The sequence below is a fragment of the Phyllostomus discolor genome, chromosome 11 (genome assembly GCF_004126475.2).
Source record: "Phyllostomus discolor isolate MPI-MPIP mPhyDis1 chromosome 11, mPhyDis1.pri.v3, whole genome shotgun sequence".
NCBI classification, from domain to species: domain Eukaryota; kingdom Metazoa; phylum Chordata; class Mammalia; order Chiroptera; family Phyllostomidae; genus Phyllostomus; species Phyllostomus discolor.
The window spans coordinates 79,303,509-79,320,608 of record NC_040913.2 but is presented as its reverse complement, the minus strand read 5'-3'; the positions used below and the strand labels follow the sequence as shown (position 1 = coordinate 79,320,608).

General features: G+C 46.0%; 1 pseudogene; it reads left to right on the top strand.

Moving 5' to 3' along the window:
- The first annotated feature begins 6,518 nt into the window (after positions 1 to 6,518).
- LOC114508393 lies at positions 6,519 to 8,026 on the top strand (annotated as a pseudogene).
- Positions 8,027 to 17,100: the final 9,074 nt, after the last annotated feature.

Here is a 17,100-nt window from a genome sequence, read left to right as displayed (position 1 = left end):
GACTTCTGTCTGCACACCTGCAGCCAGGGTCTGGGTGATGTTGGCTCCAGGCACAGGTGACCCCTGGCAGGACAAGGTCTCATCCAGTGTTTGTTGTGCTGAAGGTCACCCTCTCCACCAATGGGAAGTTACCCCCCAGCCTCGTCAGCATTGTCTACCGATAGTCAAGCTTTTGTGTAAGGTGGACCCGGGCACGAGTCCTGGGCTGCCCCTTCTGCTGCGTCCCTGTAGGCAGCGCCTTCCCCAAGCTCACCGCTAGGCCTCCATCTCCTTGTCTGTAGACTAGGGGGGTGACCCGTAAGCCCGCCACCATGCGGAGCTACTGGGAGTCTTCCGTGCCATCAGGCACTGAAAATATAAGGCATGTAGAATAGCGGTTACCAGTAGGGTCTTTGGAATCAGGCCACATGACCTTGACCAAAAGACTTAATTCTCTAAAATTCTGTATAAAAGAGATAATCATGTGAACCTCGTGAGCTTCTTGTGGGGATTATGCCAGATGATATTAGGTGCTTGTATGTTATCATTAATAGTAGTGGTGGTGGTAATAGCAGTGATATTAAAATACTGTTACCATAGTAACTGGTGTGTGGGAAGTACCCCTCTTCCGTCACTCCAATGCTTAGAGTCCCCTTGTTTGTCTCCCAGGTATCAGGCTAGGTCCTCTGCCCCCCTTGTCCACATCTACCATCTCCACAGCTCAGAGTAGGACTTGCAGCCTCATCAAATCAGCCGAGGATGGAAGATATTTGGGAAAAAATGTTACATTGTTGCTGACATATGCTATGGAGTTAGGCTTACGATGGTGTTTGTACTGAATTTGTACACACTTTTTTGTCCTTATTTCCTAAACAATATAGTATAATGGTTCCTTACATAGCATTTACATGGTATTAGTTATTATAAGTAATCTAAAGATAGTTTAAAGTATGGGGGGGCGTTGTGCACAGGTTGTATGCAAATGCCACACCATCTTGTACAATGTAAGGGACTTGAGCATCTGCGGACTTCGGAATCCATAGCAGGTCCTGGGCCCAACCCCCAGATACCGAGGCACAACAGTCCTACCTACCGAGGCAGACCCAGGAAAGCCAGGCCTAGGCACTTCCAGTTACACTGCTTTCTCTCGGCCCGGCCACACAGGGTGTCCTGATCTCTAACTCCTTAATCCTACAGAGGACCTGTGATAACAATTTGTACCATAATAAAATCTGCAAGATTCTTCCTTTAGCAGAAACTGTGATGCTGCCGAGGAATCCTACGCTAAGGATGAGAATCGCTCTCGGCCACACAGCGCCCTGGACGACCCGCAATTGCAGGAGCTTGGCTGGGCTGTTCAGTCCCGCGGCTGCCGAATGCTTCCCGTGCAGGCTGTCGGCCCCCCTCGTCTGTGCTAGACAGTCCAGGGAATTCCTCCCAGGGTGGCCCCCTGCCACCCCTGGGTCCTACACTGATGCTAGAATGCTCTCCACCCTCCCAGTGCTTTACCCCATGCAGCCGGCACTGGAATCTACGAAGCACGGCTCTGTGCTCAGAGCCCTGGGCAAGTTGAGACCTGTAGTACATTTACCTCGGATTCTGCCATTTATGGTTTACTACTCAATTACTATCTGTACCTTTTGGGTAGTGATTTCAGTGCAACTAAACAGCCACCATAATTTACTCCTCCAAGGGGTCCGCTTCTCTGTGCTGATGAAATCCACGGCATTCCCACTTAATCGCATTAGCCAGAATTTGCGGGGAGCCTCCAGATGAACAGAGCAGGTATAAATGCGCAGCATTGCTCTTCCTCGTTTTTCCTGTAGCTCATTCTCACGCCTTTCGATTTTCAAAAATCATGACCGTGTAATGGTGTCAAGGGCGCAGCTGGGAAACTGCAAAGAGGCTAACAGGACCTAGGGGGGCGAAGCCACTTCCGACGTAACCAGGGGCGACTCTAGGAGCTTCCCCATGGCTAGACCTAATGTGCTGCAAACCTAGAGGAAAGACTCATGAAGAAAAGCAGCACAACCTTACAAAGGCCACAATGAGCTGACAGGGGAAGAGAGGGGTAAAGAGAACACTAAAGCCACTGATAAATATAAAATGTATTCGCAGTTGCCTATGAGATACAGGCATGCTCAGAAGCACGTACACAGATGCCCAGAAGCACAGAGCAACGACCGCTGCTTCCAGAGGCTCCCTGCGGCTAGAAACACAGCGCTGACCCAGAACCGGGCTTGGAAGGGAGGTGGAGGAGACCAATTCCGGAGGTCTGGGGTCGGGCTCCCATCCTGAATTTTAATGACACCCCAGGAGGCTCTGAGGCAGGTGGTTTATAGACCACACCTGGAGAAACTCTGAAGTCGATGACTCCAATTTTTCAGCTGCATATAATGTACGCACTATCTCTAAACATTCATATGCTCATAGCCTCTGTGTACACACGCAGGGAGAGACCACACCATCTGTCTCTCTGCCGTATGTATGGATTCCACATGGGTCTCATTTACAATAGAACAACCGAATTTGCAAGCGTTCAGTAAAATCAAATAAACACAGTGTATGGGTCTGAGTATTTTCTTTCCTCACTTGGCCCAGAAGAAGGACTTGATTTGTATCAAGAATCACAAACACAGCTCCGTGTCTTGAGAACCAAACACGGAAGGGCCTGGGGGCTCCATTTCAGGTTCTGTTTCAGATGACGTGGGGTCCCGTCTTCGCTCTTCTGAGGGCTTCTCCGTCCTTTCAGCCTCACACCTGAGTTGCGACCTCCAGAGTCTGCTGCCGGTGGGGGTCTCTGGCTCCCGGCAGTCATGACCGCCTTGCCCTGCCCAAGTGGAAAAGCATTTATTCTCTTCTGTTAACCTTTCACCCTCAGGGGTGGCAAGTAAGTGTCAGCACAGGAGCTGGCCAGTGGGGGGGAGTGGTGGAGGCGGACCGGAGGGGCGGGTGGAGCGGAGGCTGAGGCTCTGAGCGGGCTTCCACGAAGGAGTGGGATCTGGGCCCCTAGGGGGTAGAGAGGGGTCACTTTCGTGTCACCTGTTTGCCAGTCCAGCCCAGGTTTCCTCTTTCAAAGACCTTCTCTTTTTTATACACAATGTTAGAACTGGAAGAACATTTGTTTTTTCTTTCTTTCCTTCTTTTGAAGCTTCCACATGGAAGCGATGCTGTGCAGTATTTGTCCTTCTCTGTCCAGCTAATGCACACGGCACAGTGCCCGCCAGCTTCATGCCTGTTGTTGCACAGGGTGGGGCTCCCGTAGTTTTGATATTCCATTGTGTGTGTGTGTGCGTGTGTGCGTGTGTGTGTGAATATATCCATATACATACACGTGGATATGGGTATGTGTGTGTGTATATATATGGATATCACGTTTTCTTTTTCCACTCATCTCTAGACTAATACTTGTTTCCATGTCTTAGCTAACGTGAACAGTGCTGCAACGCACGTGAGAGTGCAGGTGTCTCTTCAAGGCAGTGATTTCATTTCCTCTGGATGTATACTCAGAAGCTGGGTTGATGGGTCATATGCTAATTCTTTCTAAATTTTTTGAGGAACCTCCGTACTGTTTTCCATGGTGGCTGTTCCAGTCTACATTCCCACCAACAGTGTAGAAGGGTTCCTCTCTTCCACATCCTCACCAACACTTACCATCTCTTCTTGTTTGATAATAGCCATCCTGACAGGTATGAGGTGGTATCTTATCATGGCTTTGATTTACATCTCTCTGGTAAGTGGTGATGCTGAGCACCTAAATTTTTCAGGTACCTGCTGGACATTTGTATATCTTCTTTGGAAAAAATGTCTACTCAGGTCCTTTGCCAATTTTTTTAATTAGAATATTTGTGGGGTTTTTTGGCTGTTGAATTGTATGAGTTCTTCATATAGTTTAGATAATAATCCCTTACCAAATATATAGTGGCAAATATTTTTTTCCTGTTCCATAGGTTACCTTTTCATTTCGTTGATTGTTTTCTTTGCTGTACAGAAGGCTTTGAACTTGATGTAGTCCCACTTGTTTCCTTTTCTTTTGTTGCCTATACCTATGGCATCATATTCAAAAATATCATTGCCAAGACCAAAGTCAAAGAGTTTTTCTTTATGTTTTCTTCTAGGAGTTTTATAAGGTTCCCCCCCCCCAAGGTCTTACATTTAAGTCTTTAATTCACTTCAAGTTAATTTTTGAATGATGTAAATGGCATTCTCAAAGCTTTGGGAGCTTATCAGAGATGCCCTACTCTAGTTGGATTCTTTCACCTTCCAATAAATGTATAAATTGGTCAAGTTTGCTTATTCTAAAGTTACATATACTCATGAACCGACATGCAACAAACAGCCTTTACCCCCACGAATCATTTTCAATCAGGAGGCATCCCAATGGAAACAGTTTTCCCTAGAGCGTGCAGTACACTGTTATGATTCATTGGCTTCATTTGGGGTAGTAGGAGGGAGAAGAGAGAGATTGAATAAAATGGAAGTACTATGCTCCCAGCACTTATCTGTTCTGACTTCAGACAAGCGCATTTAGTGGTCAGCATGCAGGTGAAGGAAGTGGAGGCTAACAAGAAAGACAGAGAGGAAGGGGAGACAGTTATGGTGGATGAAGCAGAGAGGAGTAATGCATCCTTGGGCAGTGATGCTGTTCTCATAGTGCTTCCGTTGCCTTGTTTTATTGTAAAGAGAATCAATAAAAAGATAATGCTGAAGGTTTTTAATTTAGTGAATTCCACCAAGGACCAAATACATCTGACAGTAGCCTGCCTTTTTAAAATGCGAACACTCTGCTCAGATTTATTAATTTTCATGTTATGAATATTTAAATAAGGCTCTCCCAAGGGAATCATTTACATAGAGCTAATGCACTTCCATTTTTAATGAAATGAATAGTCAACCATTAAAAATAAAATATTGATATGAATTGTTAGACTAATTGATTGGGGAAGAAAGTTACTGTGTAAGCAACCGGAGGTTTAAGAAAAATGAATAAAAATTGAACCACTCCATTATTGTTAGCCCTTGGCATTAAGGAAGACTCAGGCTAACAGATTTCTTTTCATTTTGAACAATTGTTTTCTTAAAACGTCTAAAGGAAATTATGGTTGTAAATTAAGATTCAGGTAGGAAACATGAGCCAAAAAAGTAATGTGATCTTCAGCAGCAGCATTTAACTGCTTAGTTCTCACCACAAAACACGGGGTGGGGAGGTGGGGTCATTTTTTTGTAATTTAGACTCCAGCCCTGCTTTTTTCCCCTGGATTTAACATAAAGTACAGTAACTCAAACTGAAGACATCTCCCTGATGTCTTCAGGATACCTGTGCTCTTATCAAGATGTGAATAAATGTACTATTTTAAGTCACTTTAAAGATGACTAGTTAAAAACCCTTTTGGAGTCCATTCCTTCTTCTAAGTATCATTTTCTGTGTTTGATTGTCTTAAAGTGAATCCTACCTTTCTTTGTGTTAAAGGTTTAGGCTTACCTACTGACGACTACTCGGTTCACCAACTCTTTTGTCGTGGCTGAATCCATAAATAAAGAGCACGGGTTTCTCTGCCACTCCACACTCAGTTAGGAGTGAGTCGATAGAAAGAAAAGGCAAGAAGTGTTGTGTTCTGATTTCTTGACAAAGACCTCTTCTTACCCAGCTGTTTGATACAGGAGGCAGGTGTGGATTCAACAGAAACACAAAGCCCGACACAGTAGGTACCAGGAGCTCAAAAAATAACATGAAAAAAAATGGAGAAAGTGAGTTGTTGGCATTTTGTAGACAGAAACAGAGACTACAGGAGTGCAAGAATTGAAGATACTTGAAAGAAAGTGGTTAAGGGATGCAGTGGGCAGGAGAAGCAAAGGGAGTAGGGAAATGTGGAAAGAGCCAGGAATGGGAGAAGCAAAAACAGTGGACCAAGTGAGGAAGAAAAGACCCAGAATCGGGCTACTAGTGTCGTTTGGCGCAGTGCTTCTCAGGCAGACAAATCACCTGGGAAGCTTGTTAAAATGCAGATTCTGAGTCAGTTCTCCATTAATGTTACCACAGTTAGGTAACTAGCTATTAGTAAGAAAGAGAGCAAAGGGAATTAGACATTGAGATTAATAGACTAGGAGGTGTGAGCTCGTTTGCTTCACCAGAAAACTATAGCTTCACACCCCAGGGGACCATAACATTGCTCTGCCCAGGATCAAGACCCCTCTTCTCCCCCTCTGGTGCCGGATTGTTGAGGGGACGGGGGAGGTCAGCACGTGTGCACTAGCAGTCAAAACGGTGCAGGGGACGGTGCTTGACCATACAGGCCTGTCAATCCAACCTGGGAAAAACATTGGCTAAGGGCCAGACCCATCAGAAGCCTTCGAAAGCATCGGAAGTTTATTGTTTATTTAGAAAAAGCCTCTAGTCTTTCCCATTCCTGAGAATGGGATATATATATATATAATCCCAGGGAACAAAGATGTGTTCTCTCCCTCCCTTTCTCTCTCTCTCTCTCTCTCAGTGACCCACACTTGCTTCTTTTGTGCATGTGTTCTCTCTCTCACCCAGGAATACCAAGCACCCAGAAGATGACCAGGACAGTGTTGCATGAGTTTGACTGCTGAACCCAACCTAATCCAGGAAAATGGAGCGTGTGTGGCTCCTGAGCATGGGCTAAAGCTGAGTTCTGGGCCTCCAGTCTTAGCGTTAGATGAAAGATTGCAGGTTTCAACACCATGTGTTGGCGGTGCTGGCTGCTCCACCAGCCTGACCAAACGCTGCCAGGAAGGCTTTGGGAACTGTCCAGAGCGCCACAAAAACTCAGTAAGAAAAGGCTAATGGACCCCTCGAACTTAAAAACAAACTTCTCTGCCAAGAAGATGACCAAGGAGACTGTTAAAGCAGAAAGCCCTCTTCCTGCCTCAGGTGACACCTATCCAGAAATAGAAAAAGAATTCTTTTCCTTCCATCCTCTAGATGTTGAGAGTTTCGGCCTGCCTGAAGAGCAGCAGGCAGCATTCCTCGCCTTGACCGGCGAGCCTCTCACGCTTCCCCGGGAGGAGAAGAGAACCACCATGACGACTCCCAGGTGCCCCCTCACCTCTGGAGATGCCCTCTTCACCGTGGGAGGCCAGTCGGTGGCTGGCTCCTTCAACCATCCTGTCCACCCTGGTTGTTGGACTACCACCTGTTTGCTATGACTTGGATATTTAAATTTCCTAAGACTTTATAGTATGTATGTATTAGTGGTTTGCATTAAGCAATTCTTTATTATTTAAAAAATGCCAGTGCTGCTAATCCAGACCACAGTTCGAGCCAGCAAGATTAGAGGATCCCATTTTCAGCTTCTGGAATGTGAAAAATGTCTGTGCCAAAGAACGAATTATTTATTAAGTACCTGTTGTATACCTAGCAATCTGCTAAGTACTCTGAAGACTTTAAAAGAAGGTGAGAACCCCCTTGTGCGGGAGCTTAGAGTCTTACAGAGGAGATAAGACAAGCAAACACAAGCCCACTAGAGTGCACCAGAAGAGCTGTGTGTCAGAGAGCCTGTGTGCAGCCAGAAGGCCTCAAGGAGAGAGGAGTTTGTCTCAGCTGACAGGCAGAAAAGGGGAGGCGGGGCCTCAAAGTGAAATGAAAACAAAGGGAAGAGTGTGGAGCGCAGGTGCAAGGCGCCGCAGAGACCTCGGTGGGGCCTCCATACGCTACCGCCACCCCAACCCGGGATCCTCTTTGGAGCTGAAACAGGCAACTATTGTGGCTAGATCTGAGTCCAGGTGAAAAGGCAGGTGTTTCCTGAGCACCCAGCACATGACCGGACGATCATCTAAAATCTGATTATACACACATAATACTGGCAATTGGCTTTGGACCCAAATTTCCACTGGAAACCTTTGTCCTCATTCAGCTCTTCCCTGAGTTGTGTGGTGGCAACGGAGTAAATGGAGGCAAGTAAACCACGGGGTGATTTGTGATTTCACGTCTAACACGCTGTGCAGTTTTTGTCAAGGGGCACCTTCCCTTGACCTCAGACTCCCCTGCTGCACTAGGAGTGGTGCTCACTAGGGTCCGATAAACGCAGAGGTTCTCACAATGACCCTCCCTGCATGGTCCTTGTGTGCCACTCACATGCACCACCTGCCCACCCGATCCTCCGGCTGCCTAATGAGGCGGGCTCATTACCAGCCCCTTTACAGGTGAAGAAATCAGCGCTCAAAGCTTTTACGTCATCGGCAAAAGGACACCAGTGGCTAGTAATCAGCAAAGCTGATCCCAAGCCTGTCTGATTCCAAACTCTTATACCCAATTCTGCAACATTTCATACCTCCAAGACAGTGATTTTTAAACCATCACCATTTCAAAGAAAACCTCAAACTCAAAATTGTTTCAGAGGACTCTTAGGGCATGATTTCATCAGCCACACACCGCTGGGAAAGAGCACAGAACCACCTGATGCTGGCTGGGAGGACCTTCTAAGACCCTTGGTTCACTCTTCGCCCTTTACACAAGAGGCGACGTGTGCAGCCAGGCTGTGGGCCCAGGCTCACACAGCCGGCCCCAGGAACAGCTGGCCCTATTCTATCTTAATGTGTTTCGAGTGCAGTGGATTGAATAGGAGAGCCGATTTGTGCACTCACTTGTTTCTACTTCTTTACAGTCAAGAGCTATTTTCTGGCTTCCTTTCTACCTGCATTTCACAGTGACATTGAAAATAAACGTCTTAGGGGCTTGGAGAGGCCTAGGGTCAGGCAGGTCTCTTCCGGAGTTGATTGACAGCTCCCAGCGAAGCTCTGGATTCCGGTGTTTCCTGGGAGGAGGTTCGGGCATGTATTGCTTTGGGGAAAAGTGCTAGAACACAGCTTTCTCATTACTCAAATGCATATGATATTCTTTCACAGGAAGAAAAAAGGTGATCTTGAATCATAAAATATGCTTAAAAGATGAAGACCAAAACACTATCAAGAGTCTTAAAACTATGCATACTCTTTAATTTAGTAATCATTTCTATAAAGGCATTTTAAGGGAAAAAATCTGAAATTCACAGAGATATATAGACATGAACGTTTGTCTCAGCATTACTCATAAAACATGTTTTAGAAGAATATACTAAAAGCAACCTAACTGGTCAACCTCATAGCAATGCCCAAACACAGAGTATAATGAAGGCACTAAATAGTATTCATAAATGAATTCAGTGGTATGAGGAAATGCTTATCACACTGCCTTAAGTGGGAGAAAAGAAATGAAACAACATAAATAGCACAACCTCAAATATGTAAAAAAAAAATGCATAGAAAGAAGAGAATGCACCAAAATGGTAACGGACTTGCCCCAGGGGTGAGGTACAATTATAGAATGAAGAATGATTTTACCCTTTTTTCTAAACTTATCATAGTTTTTCAACTTTTATACAGGAGAATGAGATTCTTGTATAATTAAGAAACGAACTTTTAAAAAAGAGGCACAGAAAACCCTGCACCAGTAGCGAAGATGACCTCTCAGGAAACCCCTGTTTTGTCTCCCCTCCAGAGCCTCCGGCCCGCCATGGCCCAGAGCCGTGTGTGCTGGCTCTGAGCAGGCAGGGTCGGGTTCAGCAGCACTGGGGGCTTGTGCGGAAGGCCCTTCCTGGAGCTGCGGCTCAGAAGGGGAAACCCGTCTTCTGAGAGGCGGGATGGGGACAGGAGCTGGCATCAGGCAGGTAGAGAGAAAAGATCTTCCAACAACCAGTCCACCCCCTCATTTCCCCCCAGTTTTATTGAGATATAATTGATATAACCTTCTGCAAGTTTAAGGGGTACTGCATGTTGATTTGATACATTTACGTATTACAAAATGATCGCCAACATCTATCAACTATCTCAGGTTATGAAACCGAAAAAGCTGGTGTTCGTGCTGCCTGTCACCTACCAGACCCAGTAAGCAGAGACAGAGATTGAGTCTTTATGGGCGCTTTATTCAGCTGGCTGGCGATCTGAGAAGATAGCAGGCTTGCACCCTAACGGGCCATCTTGAATTCCATTTTAAAACAACTCTTTTTATAAGGAGAAGAAAAGTGTAGATAAGGGGTTTGGAATTCCGGGGTAGCAGGGAGTTAATCACATAAAAGCTGGAACATTCTTTCCTCTGAGTCCGGGGCGGTGGTCTTTATCCGTGTCCTGGGCAGTGGGTGTCTCAGCCTGGAGAACAATGGCTCAGATACCATCTTAATTGCTTGAGACCTTCTAAGCCACAAAGGTGGAACTGCTTGTGGCCTCCTGGAGTCAGGGTGGGGCATACCTTCAGTTTCTGAAATAATAGGTTTTTACATACATTGATTACTAAGCTTATTAGCTATTACCTGGAGCTAAAATCTTTCCCAGAGTCCAGTCCCCCATCAGCTACAGACGAGAAAGCTAAATCCAGAGAGACAGAATGACTCTGTCATGATCTCACATAGAATGACCAAGACACCCAGCTCCTAGTCCATTCGGTTCCACTGTCTAAGTTGCCTCCCTGGTTTGAAAGGAATGTCTGGTGGTTTAAACAGGCATCTGCAGCTTATTATTATAATGGCAACTATGAGTTTTCACTGTTCCTCTTCCGGCAACAATCGTGGGATACCCAACACTGGCAGTGCCAGTTGAAATCACGTCCCTGCCACTCTCGGCCAATTTATTTCTGAAATGTTTAGGTCCCTGATCTAAAAGTCAGCAGACTGGCTGCCAGGATCTGTGGAGGTAATGTGCATTTCTGGAATTCATGAAGGTGAAAGGGAGAATGGTATCCAATGGACATGCTGTTTTCAGAACCTTGGTTCAGCTCCCTGGTAAAATGGGAATATTTTCAGCTCTCTTTGCAGAAAGTATTCAACTGTTTCCTGGCCATGGGCATAGGCCAGAAGGGCTGCACTGGAAAACGTAGACAGAAGTTGGGATCTCCGATGAGAAATAGCAAGGAGCAGAACAAACCCCTAGACACAATAGAGAAAGTCCTATTAGGAGGGGAATGTTGTTGGATGTGGCAATCAGTGGGGCAAGTGGACTGAGGATGGGATGGAGCTGGAAGCCAAGGGAAACTTCCTCTGATTGGTAGATGTGAAGAGCCACCCTCCTCCCTCTAGGGAAGCGGGTGCCTTAAGCTTTCTAACCTTGGCGCACTGTGTGGGACTGGAGGGAGCAGTGGCGAAATATCAGGAACTCTTGCACTTTCAGCAACGAACCCTACGCTGCCGCGTCTTTTTGCTGGATGTGCCTGTTCATTCTAGTTTTGTGGGTGTTTGCCATAGTGTTGGTGGAGACAGTGCAGAGGTGCGGATAACAACCAAAAGGATGAACAATCAGGGAGGGGAGAGGGGCCTTTCCTAAGGTTTAAGGTATAGAGTGACCTGTTGGTGACAACAGAGGTCGCCAGTATTTTTAGCTACCACAAGGAGAATTGGCGAGTCCCCTTTATGTTTTCTCTGAGGAATGGAAAAGAACAGAGACCCCTGGGGCGGCAATAATTACACTGGAAAATACTTGCCATAGCACCTACCAGGGATTTGTAAGAATTCAGTAAAGTAAGAAGAATTAATTCAGTATGCATTTCAAGGCACATATAAGAAACGATAAGGTGTCTGCCCTCAGAGGCTTTCAATGCAAGGAAACACAACGTAAACAGTTATTTATGAGTGTGGTGGGTCGCACAGTGGGGAAGTACAAGAGGCTGAGATCGTGTAACAACCTACACAAACTTAGGGTGTGGATCCCGATCAAATGAGAGCGAGTGTATAAAGTGTTTATATGGTTCCTGGCATTGATGCTCAGTAAACTGTAGTGGTTATTTTTGTTATACTTACAGCCTGACAAACATGCTTCGAGGGGACCACACCTTCAGATGTATGACCTAGGAAGGACTATGATCCACATACCATTCATTCATTCATTCATATACTTCTTTTTAGCTTATATGTGTAAGGCACTGTTCTCACTGAGAGTTACAAAAATAGATGAGACCCTACCCCCAAGGGGTTCAAATTTTAATAAGGAAGAAGAATATAGCACATAATCGCAAATGGTACAGTAAGTTCAACGATACATAGCCCAAAGACCAGCAATCCCGCCCTGCCGGTCCAAGAAGCCTCCATGGAATGAGGGGAGGGAGCTGCGTCCAGAGGACAGTGGCCATTCTCCAGGGCCCCTTGTCCCATTACTGTTTGTTCCCTGCGTGTGGAGAGCTTGACAAGATGACTGTTATTTCTGTGCTCCCGTTTCCGTATTTGATCTCTTAGTTCAATCATCTGAGGCATTGCCAAAAAAAAAAAAAAAAGAGAAAAAGTTGGAAAGAGTTTATTGCCAGGCTATAGCTACAGGACTTTTGGTCATCAGACTCAGAACAGGCTCATCTCTTAACCATAAAAAGATCCATTTCCGCAAGGCATGACTCAAAAGCTAAACCTCGATCCCATCAAAATTTCAAAGAAGACTGCAGTCGTCTGTGTGTCCGAGAAGGCGAGGGGTTTCTGCCTCCTGGTCCCTGGGCGGTCATCAGTGCTCGTGCGGACCAGGCCAGCCTCGCAGAGCACACGTCCAAGCCGCGTCTTCGGGCAGGACCCCGCCCTGTCCGGGCTCCGACCGCCAGGCACAGAGCCTCAGCACCGTGGGAGCAGAGTTGGTCCACATTTCCTCACGGCGGGCCGAAGGAGAAAAGAATAAAAATTCGAGGAGAGTTCCCGAGGCCTCCCTGGAGAAGGAAGGTGACGGTTTTGTTCCTGTAAGCCTGTCTGTGACTGAGAGACTGAGGCCAGCTCCACTGTCAGGCCTTTTTTCTGCCAAGAAGTTGGGCCAAGAAGCAAAGCCCAGACTCGGAGAGTTGACTGATGGCCCAGAAGAGCGCTGAGCCACCGGGTGCCTTCACGTGGGCGCCTGCCCGGCCTCCTCGTGGGAAGAACAGGATCACTGGTTTTGCAAGCCCCACGCCCTGGAGACTTCCCTTGTCTCCGACCCTGAGGGTCATCCCACACAGCAGAAGGCAAAGTTAGTCCTGCTGATTCGAGCTGGTTCAGCAATCAACTGGAGATGAATGAAACTAGTCCCTTTTCTAATTCAAGTCCAAAACAAACACAGCGCTGGCAAAATAGGAAAAAGAGAGTTTGTTCCTATGCGGAAGAAGGATGTGGAGGGCAGCTGCCCCCAGGGGCTCCTCCCGCAGCTCCACTACCTTTCACAATCTGCCCGTGTCCTCTCCCTTCCACCCGGGATCTGCACATTCAGAGAGGAGGCCCACTCACCAGGGAAACCAGGCTGAATGGGCCCCATTTTGTTTGTTTTGTTTTTTTTCTTCCAAGCTTGAGAATATTCAGGAGTGTGACCCAACCGTGTAATGCAAGTTTCATAGGCCAGTAAATCTGATTTTCCATTTGCCCACCGTGCAACCCAGAGAAAGGAGAACCCAGGAAGGATCTACTCCAGAAAGCCCCTCTCTGCAAAGGGACTTGGTTACTTAGGAGCGGCCATGTCTCCACCCCAAGGTGAAAAGCCATAAGCGGGAAAAGTGGAGAAGGAAGGGGCAACTCAGGGTAAAAGATCCAGGCAGTTTCTAGGACAGTGGCGAATATTTCCCCTTAACTGTGTGATCCCACCTCTGGCTTCACGGCTCCCCCAAGGAGTGAAGGTTAGTGATGAAAGTATGGGCCATCTGGCTCTGGAAATTCCACACAGGGCTGGGAAAGCTGATAGGCTCAGGAAGGACTTCCACCAAGATGTGAACAGCGGTTGTCTCCACGTTGCAGGAATTTATGGAGTTTTTATGTTTTTCTTGATTGTTCGAGCTTTTCTTCATAATAAACCTGAGCGATGTTATAATCATGAAAGAAATAAAATACTCACATAATCATGGTTTTCTCCTTCCAGAGACCTCAGTAAAATAAAAAGGGTAATAAACTCCCAACAGTCAGGATCATTGGAATGACAGTGAAGGTCAGACTCTAACCCATTTTCAGGAGACGTGAAGAAAATAAAACCCCAAGGACCGATCATGAAATCAAGAAAGCCATCCATCCCCCAGAATGTTGTGGAAGGGTAAAAGGAGGGGGTGTGGCAGAGAGGAAAATTCAAATTGCCTGCAGACAAACTGGCCAGTTGGTGGCGCCCTAAACTCTCCTCACCCACCCCTGAGTCTGGAGCATTGGTAGCCAAACCCTGGGCAAAAATCAGAGCTCTGTTCTTTACAAAGGCTGACATTTTTTTCCTGAGACTTAGAGCATCTAGACTCCTGTGTAACCACCGCCCCCAGCTTTGGACATTTGAGAGCTCCCTAGCCCGACCCCTCTTTTGCTCACACCAAAGTGAGGCCTGCCCTTCAACGTGCCGCGGCCAACGGAGCCATGGCACTGGAACACCAGCAACGTGTGATGAACAGAATCCATTTACCCCGAGGGCCCAGCCCGTGCTTCAGGATGCTGGACCCATAGTATAATTCCAGCTCAGTGCCTGCCTCCATATGTACGGAAAGAACTGATTAATGTATTAATAATGTCATTTTATATTAACATAAAGTTTATTAGTTTCCAACCTTGAGAGTCAGCCCGATAGAACACAAAAGACGTAAATAAGGTTGTAGAAAAAAACATAATATGATCAACCGTGACAGTATAAAAACAATTCCAGATGCCAGAAAATGAGAAGGATGTGGGGAGAAGGGTGGAGTACTCGTATCTTAATCTAATTTAGTTGGGAATCGAGAAGCACTTTCTATGTAAATTGGCACAGCCATTATAGCAAATAGTATGGAGGTTCCTTGAAAATTACAAAGAGAAGTACCACATGACCCAGTAATCTAGGAAGGAAGGAAGAAAGGAAAGAAGTAAGGGAGGGAGGGAGGGGAAGGGGAGGAGGGAGAGATGTGATATCTAACTGCTGACGTTCTGTCGAACTCAGCCAGCACTAGGTGTCAGATGGTATAAAATCAATCTGATTGCTCAGTTGATATTTCCATCTCCTTCTGAAAACAGTCTGACTCTCTGACAGTCACTGCTTTGGAGTTTGAGGCATGAGGTACAGCAGCCCCAAAGGACATTCAGGTCTTGGGCCCTGGACTGGCTCACTGTCTCTCCTGGTCATTGACTGTCAGCCTCTTCCTGACCCTGCCTCCTACAGACTCACCCAGCTGGGACCCAGGACTCTCCTTCCACTCCAGTCCCTTCATCCTGGCCTCGTCTCTCCACCTTCTGGCCTCCAACGCAGTCAACCCAAGGCTGACCTGTGGCTGCCAGGCCCAGTGAGCGTAGAGAAAACAGCACCCTTGTTGAGCATGGACTGCTTGGGAGATGGATGACCTGAGACCACTCACTAGCAAGGAAGGTGCTGCACTTCTAAGAATCATGCTGTGTGTAGTGGATACAACAAGGGCCTTGGGGCCAAACCAAGCTGCTCAAAGCCTAGATTTGCTGCTGGTTTATCACATTGGCCAGAATACGTAATTTCTCTGAGCTTCCTTGTCTGATCTGTAATGTAAGGATAATGCCATCTCCCACAAGCAGGGTTTGATGAGAAAGACTAAATGAGACCTTGTGTATGGAGGGCCTACCATACTTCTGAGTAGGTGCATAAGTTTTGGTACCTTCCCACCTCCATTTTTCTATCCTCCTTCTTCCCTTACTTTATATAAAGGTGGACACAAAGTGCACAACAATGAAATGCTTTGCAGATGATCACACGTATGATTAAATAATGCCAGGACGGATAATAATTTTACTGTTTTGCTGTGAGTCTCTCTCATAACCTGTGGCACACATTCAGTTTTCTTGGGAGAAAGTCCCTCTTCTGGGCGACTTGTTATGAAGGTAGAGGAGGCATCTGGGACCACAAGGATACATTAGGACTTAGGGTCATAGCATTCTTAACTGTTAAAATTAGTAGGAGTTTTGAGATTAACCCCCTGTCATTTATGGAGGAGGAACTCGAGACCCAGACAAGTTAAGTTGCCTAGTTCAATGCCACATACCAGATCTACCCAATTCCCATTCACTGTTCTTCTGAAATGAAAGATATTCTAGAAGGTTGCTGTATCAAAAGAATATATTATGCTATAAAACAGGGTCGTAACTATGAACCATATAAAAAACAGGGTCATAACTGTGTATGATGAGAAGTACTTAAACTAAAACAGATGCATTTTTAAGGGCTTTTTTTTTAATGTGCAAACATTAAAGGACACTGCAGTTAAATGCCACTATGCATTAAGGGAAAATTTCTGCCTGGGCATAGAAACTATTTGTAGGTGGTGAGTTTATAAAAGAGTATCTACTGAATGTAACAGGCTTGATGTATTCCAGACAGAAACAAGAAGTCCTGCTACTTGGTGTTTTACAAATAGGGCTAAAATATGCTGCACAAATTATGTAAGAAATGTGGATAATTTCTAGTGTTTTCTTGTATCTGATGAGTGAGTACACACACTAAAAGTGCTATATAGCACATGCATATTTTTATGGAGTTTCTTAGGACTGATGAACTCGAAGACCACTGGGATATGATACAATGCGGCAGACATGATATCAGGAAGTAAGTTACTTTGGAAGCCCGAGAGTGTTGGGAGTTTGAACGTTGGCGGACATTAGTCAGCATGGGTACAGGCTATGATCTATGGTCTAGTTGGTGTTAGTGTCACACTTATTAGGAAACTTAGTGAGGCTTCATTTGTAAGGGCATAGAATTTATGCCTGTTTGTTTAATTATTCACCAGCAATTGGCTGCCAGTGAAAGGTCAGGATTGGGAAATGCCAGGGATGTAGTAACACTGGCACAGGGAGCGCTTCTGTGGCTTGAACTGCCGACAGTGACCCTCTCGGAGCACGGGGACCACGTTCTGCTGTAGTTCGTGGACTTTGGATGAATCAGTTTAGGTGCTTTTGAATTGGGAAGGGTATTCTTAGTTGGTGAGGGAAGTTGACTTATTTATGTGAGCCAAGGGAAAATCTCCATGACAACTCACAAAAAACTAGACTTGGAATCTTCCTTTTCAAGGGTATCCATGAGTTAGGTATCTATACATTGTAGTTTGAAAATGTAAGATTCAATTCACTCACTTCCAAAAAAATTGCCCCTAAGATATTCATTTTGTGGGGGATAATCCGGCTCCCTTGACTACACTGGAGGGAGTTTTGCAGAAATGAAAGTGATAGCCTGAACTTC